Genomic DNA, 13,896 nt, shown 5'->3' with positions numbered 1-13,896 from the left:
TGCATATTTCGGTAAAAATTACACCTAATCATTATTCTGTAGGTCCATACGGTTAAAATGATACCCTACTTATATAGGTTTGATTTTGTCGCACTTCTGGAAAAAATCATAACTACATGCAGGAAAATGTATACGTTTAAAATGTCCTATTCTGACCCCTATAACTTTTTTATTTTTCCACATACAGGGCAGTATGAGGACTCATTTCTTGCGCCGTGATCTGAAGTTTTTATCGGTATGATTTTTGTTTTGATCGGACTTTTTGATCACTTTTTATTCATCTTTTTAATGGTATAAAAAGTGACCAAAATATGCTTTTTTGGACTTTGGAATTTTTTTGCACATACGCCATTGACCGTGCGGTTTAATTAATGATATATTTTTATAGTTTGGACATTTACACACGCGGCGATACCACATATGTTTATTTATTTATTTTTTTACACTGTTTTATTTTTTTTATGGGAAAAGGGGGGTGATTCAAACTTTTATTAGGGAAGGGGTTAAATGACCTTTATTAACACTTTAAAAAAAAAATTTTTTTTGCAGTGTTATAGGTGCCATAGGGACCTATAACACTGCACACACTGATCTCCTATGCTGATCACTGGCTGATTAACACGCCTGTGATCTGCATTATCGGCACTTGACTGCTCCTGCCTGGATCTCAGGCACGGAGCAGTCATTCGTCGATCGGACACCGAGGAGGCAGGTAAGGGCCCTCCCGGTGTCCGGTCAGCTGTTCGGGACGCCGCAGTGAAATTTCACCGCGGCGGTCCCGAACAGCCTGACTGAGCAGCCGGGTCACTTTCAGTTCCACTTTAGAAGCGGCGGTCAGCTTTGACCGCCGCTTCTAAAGGGTTAATACCGCACATCGCCGCGATCGGCGATGTGTGGTATTAGCCGCGGGTCCCGACCGTTGATGAGCGCCGGGACCGACGCGATATGATGCAGGATCGCGGCGCGATCCCGCTTCATATCGCGGGAGCCGGCGCAGGACGTAAATATACATCCTGCGTCGTTAAGGGGTTAACACTAATAGGTTGCATATATTTATACTTACTGACCAAATAGTTTATGAAACTTATACTTTCAGATGTCTACTTTATTTTGACGTAATTTTTTTTGTTTTTAATTAACATTTTAAATTAGTTAGAAGTAACAATTTAACTTGAAATTTAGAAAATTTTGAAAATTTGAAAAGTACATCTTTTTTTGTGTGCTATGCAAGGTTTGCAGAAATTAAAAGGTAGTAGAACATAGGAACACCCCCCCCAAATGACCCCATTTTAAAAACTAGACCCCTAAAGGTATTCGCTAGGGGGTACAGTGAGTATTTTAACACCATAGTTTTTTGGCAGGAATTATTACAAGGTCAGTGTTAAAAATTCGAAATTTGCAATTTTTCACAAATGCATCATTTAGGGGACATATTTTTTGTACATCACTTCTGATATTGAAAGAAATGCACCCTATATTTTATTTAGCTGCTTGTCCCATGTTCGGGAATACCCCCGCTTTGGCCATATATGGTTCCTTGGCCGCGTGGTAGGACTCAGAAGGAGAGGAGCGCCATTTGGCTTTCAGGGCAGAACAGTACCCCCATCCCCACAAGTGACCCCATTTATATACCGCACCCCTACAAGTTATTGGCTGGACCAGGGACCTCTCTGATTGGTCCTTGGTCGGCTGGCAGTATAACGCGTCTGTCTGTGACAGTTAAGGCTCCTGATGGATATATCCGCCATGTTGTGGGAATAAGCACCCGATCATGGCGAATATATCCATCACTGCTGTGGCTGGGTAGCTCAGTGTGTCCGCTCATGACTGCTGGCGGGAAATCCGCCGCTATGAGTGGACACACAAAGCTACCCAGCCGCAGCAGCGAGCTCATTACCGAGACTGCTGCATAAAGTGTAGGATCACATGGTGGACATCCGCAGCATATTACATGCTGCGGATGTCCGCCAATGCGATCCTACATATTATGCATTTTTTTTTATTATTAGATTCATTTAATAAATGTATTTTTAATATATATATTTTTTTATTTATTATTACACTTTTATTACATTTTTATTTATTTTTACACTTTTATTTATTTATTTATTTTTACACTTTTTAATGCTTTGGAATACTTAGTATTCCAAAGCATTGCAGTTATATGCTGCCTGCCAGTTTTCACGTCCTTTCAGGCAATACCCAGGGCAGACCTGGGGGTCTTTGTAGGACCCCCGGCTGCCCAGGTATGCAGCAGCACCCCGCGATGCTCCGGGGTGCTGCAGGAGAGACAGAGGGAGCCCCCTCCCTCTGTCAGAACTCCTTACAGCGCGTGGTCACTTCTGACCGCGGCTGTAAGAGTTAAACTGTCGGGAGTGAAATGAACTTCACTCCCGGCAGTGCGGCAGGTCCCGACCAGCCGCGTATTACACACAGCACCCCGCGATCACGATGCGGGGTGCTGCAGAGGAGACAGAGGGAGCCCCCTTCCTCTGTCATAACACTTACAGCCCGCGGTCATTTCCGACTGCGGCTGTAAGGGTTAAAACTGCCGGGACCGAAGTTTACTTCGGTCCTGGCAGTGCAGCAGGGTCCCGGCTGTGTGATACAGCAGAGTCCCTGCTGCGATCTCGTGGGTGCACTGGGCAGCACCCACGAGAAGAATGGACGAGTATAGACGTCCAGGTGCGGGAACGGCCGCCAACCTGGACGTCTATACTCGTCCATGGTCATTATCGGGTTAAGCATTAATAACTCTGGGATGCTTTTACCTTTCATTTTGATTGTTTTTACATGACATATTCTACTTTATGTTAGTGGTAAAATTTCATCAATACTTGCATAATTTTTTGGTGAAAAATTCCAAAATTTGATGAAAAAATTGAAAATTTTAACTTTGAAGCTCTCTGCTTATAAGAAAATGGATATTCCAAATAAATTATATATTGATTCACATATACAATATGTCTACTTTATGTTTCCATCATAAAGTTGACATGTTTTTACTTTTGGAAGACATTAGGAGGGCTTCAAAGTATAGTAGCAATTTTAAATTTTTTCACAAAATTTTCTAAATCGAAATTTTTCAGGGACCATTTCAGATTTGAAGTGGATTTGTGGGGCCTTCATATTAGAAACACCCCATTATAAAAACTGCACCCCTCAAAGTATTCAAAATTACATTCAAAAAGTTTGCTAAATAGCAGCAAATTGAAGGAGACATTTTTACAAGGGGTAAAAGGAGAGAAATCTTACAAAAATGTGTAACCCACTTTCTCTCGAGTAAGGAAATACCTCATATGTGTATGCCAAGTGCTCTGTGGCTCAGAAGGGAAGAAGCGACAGTGGGATTTTGGAGAGTGAGTTTTTCTGAAATGGTTTTTGGGGAGCATGTCATATTTAAGATGCCTCTATGTTGCCAGAACAGCAAAAACAAAAAAACACATGGCATACTATTTTGGAAACTACACCCCTCAAGGAGCGTAACGAGGGGTACAGTGAGCCTTAACACCCCACAGGTGTTTGACGACTTTTCATTAAAGTTGGATGTGTAAATGATTTTTTTTCCCACAAAAATGGTTGTTTCCCCCAAATTTTACATTTTTACAGGGGTAATAGGAGAACATACTTCCCAAAATTTGTAACCCTATTTCTTCTGAGTATGGAAATACCCCATATGTGTACATCAAGTGCACTGCGGGCGCACTACAATGCTCAGCAGAGATGGAGTCACATTTGGCTTTTGTAAAGCAAATTTTGCTGAAATGGTTTTGGGGGGGGGGGGGCATGTCCCATTTGGGAAGCCCCTATGGTGCCAGCATAGCAAAAAAAAAAAACACATGGCATACTATTTTGGAAACTACACCCCTCAGGGAATGTAACAAGGGGTACAGTGAGTCTTAATACCCCACAAGTGTTTGACGACTTTTCGTTAAATTTGGATGTGTAAATTATTATTTTTTCCACTAAAATGCTGGTTTTCCCAAAATTTTACATTTTTACAAGGGGCAATAGGAGAAAATGCCCACCAAAATTTGTAACCCCATCTCTTCTGAGTATGGAAATGGCCCATGTGTTGTCGTGCTAATTACACCCCAAAAATGAATCACTATGTTTAAAATGTTTAATAGCATGATGTTGGCCATTTTGTGTATAATCTGCATAGGCCACAATTCTGGAGTTTCAGCTCTACAAAAAGTAGAATACTTAGATGTCTCCTTAGTTACTCATGGCTGTTTAGATAAGACAGATGATAAGGGGTCTAGTTACACTCTCTAGAAAACACTACTACAGTTCACCCAAGGTAAAGGGGGGGTGAGATAAGAAACTGCGAAATTTCTCATCCGAATGAACATTGTGGGGTAGGGTCTGGTTCTAGTCTTTTGTTTGACTCAGAAGCCTTCCTATTAATTCCTAGCCCACCATCTCCAGTAGTTGGAGATTTACCCCCATAAGTGTAATGGACTCAGATCACAGAAGTTGATTTTTATTAACACCTTAAGGACCCGGGGTTTTTCCATTTTTGCATTTTCGTTTTTTCCTCCTAACCTTTAAAAAATCATAACTCTTTCAATTTTGCACCTAAAAATCCATATGATGGCTTATTTTTTTGCGCCACCAATTCTACTTTGTAATGAATTGGAAATCTATGGCGAAACGGAAAAAAAATTCACTGTGAGACAAAATTGAAAAGAAAACGCCATTTTGTAAATTTTGGGGGCTTCAGTTTCTACACAGTACATTTTTCGGTAAAAATTACACCTCTTTATTATGTAGGTTCATACAATTAAAAGGATACCCTACTTATGTAGGTTTGATTTTGTCGTACTTCTCGAAAAAATCATAACTACATGGAGGAAAATTAATATGTTTAAAATGGTCATCTTCTGACCCCTATAACTTTTTTATTTTTACGCGTATAGGGCGGTGGGGCAGTGTGAGGGCTCATTATTTGCGCCATTATCTTTTAGCTGTACCATTTTTGCATTGATAGGACTTATTGATCGTACGGTTTAATTAACTATATATTTATATAATTCGGACATTTCCGCACGCGGCGATACCACATAGGTTTATTTTTATTTACAGTTTTTTTTTCAATGGGAAAAGGGGGGTGATTAAAACTTTTATTAGGGAAGGGGTTAAATGATCTTTATTCACTCATAGGGGGCCATAACATTGCACACACTGATCTTTTACATTGATCAGTGGTTTCTCATAGGAAACCACTGATTGATGATTCTGCCGCTTGACTGCTCATGCCTGGATCTCAGGCACTGAGCAGTCATTCAGCGATCGGTCAGCATGGAGGCAGGTAAGGATACTCCGGCTGTCGTGTAAGCTGTTCGGCCGTGGCCCCGCGTTGTAGAACGGGAGCGGACTCAGGATGTACAGGTATGCCCTGGGTCCTTAAGAGGTTAAGGTTCCAGATTACAGGGAGGTTGAGTTAAGTAGCTCAGGGCATCGCAGCAGGATAGAAAACTTTATGATAAAGTTAGACCCAATATATGAAAGTTGGAGTAAGCATGTTTCTTACAAAAAAATTGTTGCAGGATTCTAACTGTATAATCTGCAATTGTCGCGGATATATAAATAACCCAAAGGGGGGGGGGGGGAGTGTATTGTTTATCAAAAATCAACTCGAAATGCCTAATTCTCGATGCTGAGGGGGGGAAAAACCTTATAAAATATAACTTTTAATATAGTACTCTAAAATGCACCACACCTTGTGATAAAGAAAAAGTGCCCAAATTTCAAAGCAACACAGGAAGCAGTTACCACATGTTATGTGGATTTACAATCAAAGAGAAGCATAACTATTGCCAAATGTCACCCAACGCGTTTCTGCCACTACGTGGCTTCCTCAGGGGAAATGTATACAATATGCAATAGATAGTAATACTGCTATATAACAAAATATCATAGAGTATAAAACAAACGGTGTAGTTTGATTCATAGGGAAACACCCGATACACAGTGTATATCCCTTAATTACTATAGCTCAACCAATAGGGAAACACCCGATACATAGTGTATATCCCTATTGCCATGGTGTGGCTATCATAACAGGAGGTAAAATCATCCTTCAGGGCAGCCTAGAGAAAAGACACATATTCACAGTTTCCAAGTGTTTGCCCGGATACCTATAATAAAGATACAGGGTCCCAATCAATATGGGAGATGCTAGTACCTGCAATACAAACAGTGCGCATCGCACCAGCTATCATACTCACACTCCTGTAGCCACACGTCCGGTTTATGGTTCTCAGATGAGCGCGCTAATCCCGCGTTGGCGGGGAGCCATCTGTCTCTGACGGCTGCTTAGCGCTCACTGAGACCATGCCGGCGTCTGTCATCATATCCTGTTTCCGGCCGGCGCCGCGTCATTACGCAACGCCCTCTCTGACGACTACAGGGGGCGTTGCTGAATCTGACAGCGGTGTCCGTAGTAACGGAAGCAGTGTGTATTTAAAGGGCAATTCGCTTGTTTATAAATGAAGATATAGTTAAAAGAGCCTGGCTAAGTGTTAATATGCACAACAGAGGATAAAGATATCATAATATAAATAGAGCAATTAATTAGGTAATGATTATTTTGCATATGATAAGAAGGTTTATGAGGAGAGGGGGGAGAAATCCATGAAAACCGGGGGTGCAGCATGAGATACCCTTTACTTAGTGAGACAGGTACTGGGTCCCTCAAGGTAAGTTACGCTAAACCCACTCGTTCTCATTAAGGATATATACTTTCCCCACACTCCACATATATACAACCATATATATATATATATATATATAGTGTGTAAAAGAAATGCTCAATTTGGAGGAGATCTAAAAAGAAATGCTGACAGAGGGTCAGGACCCAAGGAGGACGACCATTTTCACTATGTAACAATAAATCTAAAAGGACCAGGTTATATAAAGAAACTAGTGGTTTCCTTAAATAGAAAGCTCTCCCACCCCCCTATATTTTGTTGGGGGGGATGCCCTAATAAATGGTGTTGGGGTAGTTTATGTGGCCCTGAGGAACCTGATCTGGCCCTGTTCTAGCTGTAGCCCCTATCCCTAGGCAGAATTGATGCCCTTATAAGGACGGTCCCACTCTCGTACCTCCTACTTGGCCTAGTCAATGTCCCTAGATAATTCTATCTTGGTGATGCTAACTCAAGAGGCTCACTAAGGCCTCCTCTACCTACCTAGCCATAATCACCAATCGGGGGGGGGGGGGGGGGGGGGAGAGCAGTATTTATAGGAAACATGCATAACTGAGTTGGTCGTTCAGGCCTTCTGGGGCCATAGTACCCAGTTCATAAATCCATCTACACTCTTTACGTAGCAACATCTGATCAAAGTTTCCTCCTCTTAAAGGTGGTTTTACTTTTTCAAGTCCAAAAAATTGGATGTTATATTGACAATCCCTGTGGCATTGGTTCATGTGACGGGCCAAAGAAGTATCACGATCATGTCTAACATCCCCCATATGCTCAAGAATACGTTTCTTGAATTCTCGGAAGGTCTTGCCTATATATTTTTTAGAACATGGACACACTGCCATGTAAATGATGCCTTTAGTACTGCAATTTATGAAGTCTCTAATGATGTATTGTTTTCTTGTGGCTTCACATCTGAAGTTTTTTTTTTTTAATATATAAGGGCAGGCTTTACAATGTCCACACGGATGATTTCCTGTAGGTTTGGGGATTCTATCAAGCCATGTCACATGACCCGATGCCACAGGAGTGAGATGGCTATGAGTCACCATATCTCCTATGTTTCGACCCCTTCTAAAGGTGATTTGGGGGAATTCTGGGATGACATCTCTCAAATCCGGGTCCATCTGGAGAATCCCCCAATATTTTTTCAAGATCTCGCGCATTTGTGATGCTCCATTATCAAATGTTGCTATTATTCGCATAGTGGGTGTCATGGTGTCACGATTTTTGGGTGTAAAGAGTGAATCTCTGGGAGTTTGTAAAGCATATTGGTAAGCTGATCGTAAGGCATACTGTGGGTAACCTCTATTTGTAAATCGCCTCCTCAGGTCCTGTGCCTCCCTCTGTCAGCATTTCTTTTTAGATCTCCTCCAAATTGAGCATTTCTTTTACACACTATATATATATTATATATATGGTTGTATATATGTGGAGTGTGGGGAAAGTATATATCCTTAATGAGAACGAGTGGGTTTAGCGTAACTTACCTTGAGGGACCCAGTACCTGTCTCACTAAGTAAAGGGTATCTCGTGCTGCACCCCCGGTTTTCATGGATTTCTCCCCCCTCTCCTCATAAACCTTCTTATCATATGCAAAATAATCATTACCTAATTAATTGCTCTATTTATATTACGATATCTTTATCCTCTGTTGTGCATATTAACACTTAGCCAGGCTCTTTTAACTATATCTTCATTTATAAACAAGCGAATTGCCCTTTAAATACACACTGCTTCCGTTACTACGGACACCGCTGTCAGATTCAGCAACGCCCCCTGTAGTCGTCAGAGAGGGCGTTGCGTAATGACGCGGTGCCGGCCGGAAACAGGATATGACGACAGACGCCAGCATGGTCTCAGTGAGCGCTAAGCAGCCGTCAGAGACAGACGGCTCCCCGCCAACGCGGGATTAGCGCGCTCATCTGAGAACCATAAACCGGACGTGTGGCTACAGGAGTGTGAGTATGATAGCTGGTGCGATGCGCACTGTTTGTATTGCAGGTACTAGCATCTCCCATATTGATTGGGACCCTGTATCTTTATTATAGGTATCCGGGCAAACACTTGGAAACTGTGAATATGTGTCTTTTCTCTAGGCTGCCCTGAAGGATGATTTTACCTCCTGTTATGATAGCCACACCATGGCAATAGGGATATACACTATGTATCGGGTGTTTCCCTATTGGTTGAGCTATAGTAATTAAGGGATATACACTGTGTATCGGGTGTTTCCCTATGAATCAAACTACACCGTTTGTTTTATACTCTATGATATTTTGTTATATAGCAGTACTACTATCTATTGCATATTGTATACATTTCCCCTGAGGAAGCCACGTAGTGGCAGAAACGCGTTGGGTGACATTTGGCAATAGTTATGCTTCTCTTTGATTGTAAATCCACATAACATGTGGTAACTGCTTCCTGTGTTGCTTTGAAATTTGGGCACTTTTTCTTTATCACAAGGTGTGGTGCATTTTAGAGTACTATATTAAAAGTTACATTTTATAAGGTTTTTCCCCCCCTCAGCATCGAGAATTAGGCATTTCGAGTTGATTTTTGATATATTTATACCGGGAATTTTGGGCCCCTGCAGGCTCATATATATGCAAGTATTGCAAATTTTTCCTATATTGGGAGTGTATTGTTTACCTGTATCTGATTAATCGTTTCAGATTTTAAAATGTCTGTTCACATATTTGTGAGTTTCTTCCAAGAACGTACCTGGACTGGAAACTGGTTTGGTGCTGGACAGCAGAATGCTGTTTCCAAATACTTTTGCAAGCTAAGTCTGTTTGTATAGTAAGTGCTAAAGTAAACACTTACAAGTCCTTTGTAATCTGGGGGGGAGAAAAAGTTGTATGTCAATTCCCTCTGAAAGGGTGTGACGCTGTTGACCTCGTGTTTATAGAGCAGAAGGTGGGGGCTCTCTAAAGAGAGTAACTGCATTTAAATAATTTGATTTTGTCTCTGCTGATAGATATTTCTTTTGGGCATAGCTAATTCTTTTGTTTTGGGCCATTGTATACTTTGATAATGTGTAAGATTATTTATATTTCGTAATCCAATTGTTAGTAGGAATTATTTAGTGAAATACTGGTCTAGCTTTCAATAAAATACCTGCCTAGTTATGGATGTCAATTATAGTTTTTGTCACTGTAAAATTTCATAATAGACAAATTCTGAAGATCTATTAAGGGATCCAGGATGACATTTGATGAAGTGCCATCATTTTGAGATTGTGAATGCACTATAGCTAAATTGGAAGGCTGGTAACTTGTATAATTCAATATTGGATTATTTTACCAAAGTATTTTTAGATAGGTCATGGTCTTCTCACTCAAGGCAGATATCCGGTAGCCATGGTATGCATGGTAGATATATGTGTTGTTCTTGTGTTCATATATATCCCAGCCAGTTAGATTGCCATTTAGCATTGGTTTTTTTGTTACTCGGTTGCCATAAAGAGAGTGTAGTTAATGCTGCCATATTGTGTTAAATTTTGGTACGGATTGCTCTTTATTGTTACATATGTTCTGTCCACAACATTTTGGCTTATATATTCTGTAGTCATCTGTATTATAATTGTCAGCCATGAAATAGTGTGCACGTCTTATGGGTTGTTTGCTGAGGCCAAGTAAAGAGTGTTTTGTTGTGTAGACACAGGACAGTGAAGTTAGAAGAAACTTAATTTATGGTATGCAATTTAAATAATTTAAATAAAGATAAAAAATCTTCTACAGATGTTACCGACCATTGTTTATGCAGCACTGAAAGGTTGATACCTTTTTCATAGAAAATTGCCCATATAGCAGAGTACCTGAAACCAGTTAAACTGTTTTGTGATTAAAAAAAATGCTAAACTGTATTTAAAGCTTTCTGTTACTTAACCCTAATTGCCATGTGTCTCCTAAGAGAGGGGAGGGGTGAGGAGTAAGCCCACAGTTTTTTTTTCCAGCGTTCACAGAGATGTGTCATGTATGCAATAAGTCAGAAGGCCTAAAATTGGAAGGTATGTGTCTGATAAAATCTATGTTATATTTTTGCTCATAATGGGGGAGATTTATCAAAACCTGTCCAGAAGAAAAGTTGCCCAGTTGTCCATAGCAACCAATCAGCTCACTTCTTTCATTTTTAACAAGGCCTCTGCAAAATGAAAGAAGCAATCTGATTGGTTGCTATGTGCAACTGGGCAACTTCTCCTTTGCACAGGTTTTGATAAATCTCCCCCAATGTCTTTTGTTTTCTTAAGCCTAGGTGAAAGCCCAAGATGGGATCACATGTGAATGGAAGGACAGATGGCAAAATCATAATGTCTTTTTATCCGGAACCAAGAGATCCTGGGAACAGAGCTAACCGAGACGCAAGAGACGTCCAGTCGGAGCCAACCCAGATGTATCCAAGATGTATCCAGGAGGGAAAAGAGATTCGTCAGCCGCATCCGAAGTACATCACACCAGGTTCAACATGACATATTGATGTTGCAGACATGAAGACATTATGCCAAAGCATCGCTCACTAATTCGAGTTGCCAAGTGCCTGACAAGCAAGGCAGCCATTATTTTAAATTGGAGGACAATTTAACTAGAGAAACAATTTAACTAGAGACACGTTTCCAAAAAGTCTATGACTAAACATAAAAAACCTTAATTGTATTTCAGCTAAATGAATCTTCTAAGGCTCCTTTCACACTATATTATTGTTCCGTTTAGGAACTTCCGTTAGAAGTTCCGTCACTACATCGGGGAAAACCAGCCGTTACAAAACCACTGACGGCCGCGACTAAATCGCATTGTAGCCTATGGGGTTTTGTAACTGCCCATTTACACCCGTATAATTCCTTACGGACGTTATATAGTGACGGGACATTGTGGCGGAAAAATTACTGCATGCAGTAATTTTTCCGCCATGATGTCCCGTCATTGTATAACGTCCGTAATGAATTACGGGCATATACGGGTGCAAACGGGCAGTTACAAAACATCCTAGGCTGCAATGCGATTTAGTCACGGCCGTCAGTGGTTTTGTAACGGCCGGTTTTCCCCGATATAGTGACGGAACTTCTGACGGAAGTTCCTAAACGGAACAATTATATAGTGTGAAAGGAGCCTAATAACGATGTGGATAAGCTGAAAGGGGGGATTTGTCATGCTAATTACGCCCCAAAATGAATCACTATGTTTAATAGCATGATGTCGGCCATTTTATGTATAATCTACATAGGCCACAATTCTGGAGTTTCAGCTCTACAAAAAGTGCCATTCTGAGAGAATACTTAGATGTCTCCTTAGTTACTCATGGCTGTTAAGATAAGAAAGATGATAAGGGGTCTAGTTACACTCTCTAGACGACACTACTACAGTTCACCAAAGGTAAAGGGGGGTGAGATAAGAAACTGCGAAATGTCTCATCCGAATGAACATTAGTTCTTTACCATATATAAATATATATATGGTAATCAGTAAGACATATGATATTGTCATATACTGTTAGTATTGTAAAGGACATCAGTATATATCTATGATCTTGTACATGATTCTCATAGGGCTCTGTGTTTATGTTGCTAAGACCTGATGGAAAGGTCTCAAGGATGTATAGCCTTTGAGAATGAGTCTTTGTACAGGACTAGCTTGCCAGTCTTTTGAATGTTATTGTAACTAACAATCAATTACCAAGACTAGACAGACAGAGAGATTCACACGTCTGTGTGAAAGAGACCTACATGGGACTCTTATCTCTCCAATAAATTTGAATGTCTAATAGGCTCCAAGACGTCTATGAGAATCCAGGTTTTAATTACTTATAGATGTCAAAAATAATCCCTGTTTGTTAATTATGGCTCCATTCGTCAAGTGTGGAATGTGGGTTTAAGACCAGTTATTGACAGTTAACCCTTAATGGTAATGATGCGAATTGCTTATGCATGCGTAGTTGACATTACACTGACAGGAAAAGCATTATGGGTGACATCACTATACTACCCAGAATGCATTGAGCATGTCATAGTCATTACCATATGTACACGCCCAACCTACATTCAATTTAGGAGGGTGTGTCTAACTAATTAAAAAGTCTGGTAAACCAGATGTTAGGGACTCTGTACTGTAGATTGTAGGCTGAAAAGGACAGAGAAAGACAAAGAGGTCTTCCAAGGAAAGAGGTCCACAAGATGGAAGCCATGAAAGCCATGTGAGATTCGAGCAAGTGGACTGATTACATGGTACCAGACCAATGGCTATCCAGGAGGATGAGATGGATCGTTCAGTGTTCCTAAGAGCTGAACGAAGGTTCTTACATAGACTTAGTAAGAGACCCAAAAATAGTATTCCATTTAATTATGGATGTAATTATACCATTTAGATTGGCGAACAAATTAATAAAATTAAAATCTCCATATTGAGATTATAGTTTTAGGATACTGTGAGACTTCATTCTACCTGCAGAAGAATCAGGACTCATAATCTATCAAAGCATTAAATAATAGCTTAGATATTGATAGAATTCCTACTCGCCAAGCTGAGTGTTGTTATAAGTATATTTACCCACACAGGAAACTTGCTTCAAGTTCTTCCTCCTAAAATATATTCTAGTAACATCATATATCATTGCTATTTATTTGTCTTCATGTCTTACCAAGATCATGTACAGAAAATAGTCCAGAATGGAGTGGAAGTATCTCTGATTTCTTCCATGTTTATATCCAAGATGGATTTGCCCATTCTTGGAATCATGTGATATGTAGTTGGTTAGAAGGGAGCAGGGAATGTATTTAGCATTTCATATTGATGTCTATGATTAGAAATTGCCCATCTTTATATCATGAAGTTCCTCTGGATAGAGTGATATGTAACCTTTTTCTTACATGATATTCCTAACCTAGTAGCTTTTGTTTTATTTTAACAAGTTACTTACTACTCACATGTATTGTTCTACTTTTATGTAGTCAATTAACAATCTTGTATTGTTTACTAATATCTAATTGATATTCATTTGCATATATCAGTTTTGTTACTCATTTATGTTACTTATAACCTATAAATCTGCATACTTTATAATATCTGTGTATTATTGTATATTGCAAAACTACATCCTTAAGCATTAAAGGAGTACTCTGGTGCAGAGTATTCCTGTTCCATCCTGCCCAGGATGCAAAAAAAAAAAAATGAAAATGAACCATCTCTCA

This window comes from Hyla sarda, chromosome 4, assembly GCF_029499605.1.
Source record: "Hyla sarda isolate aHylSar1 chromosome 4, aHylSar1.hap1, whole genome shotgun sequence".
NCBI lineage: Eukaryota > Metazoa > Chordata > Amphibia > Anura > Hylidae > Hyla > Hyla sarda.
This window is presented reverse-complemented; position numbering follows the sequence as displayed.